Genomic DNA, 299 nt, shown 5'->3' on the forward strand with positions numbered 1-299 from the left:
GTAGACAGGGCCCGCGGAGAGCTGTCCTTCCGGACAACGCAGGTACTCACCGGACATGGATGCTTCGGTGAGTACCTGCACAGGATAGGTAGGGAGCCTAACTCCCGCTGCCACCACTGTGGCGATGAGGTGGACTCGGCGCAACACACCCTGGAGGAATGCCCCTCTTGGGCTGTGGAGCGCCGGGTCCTGATAGATGTGGTGGAAGCGGACCTCTCTCCCCCGGCCCTTATAAGGGCCATGCTTGGGGGAGACGAGGGCTGGTCTGCCGTCACCTCCTTCTGCGACGCAGTCGTGTC

The sequence above is a fragment of the Odontomachus brunneus genome, unplaced genomic scaffold (assembly GCF_010583005.1).
Source record: "Odontomachus brunneus isolate Ranch 3 - 2012 unplaced genomic scaffold, Obru_v1 Obru_scaffold_181, whole genome shotgun sequence".
Classification (NCBI taxonomy): domain Eukaryota; kingdom Metazoa; phylum Arthropoda; class Insecta; order Hymenoptera; family Formicidae; genus Odontomachus; species Odontomachus brunneus.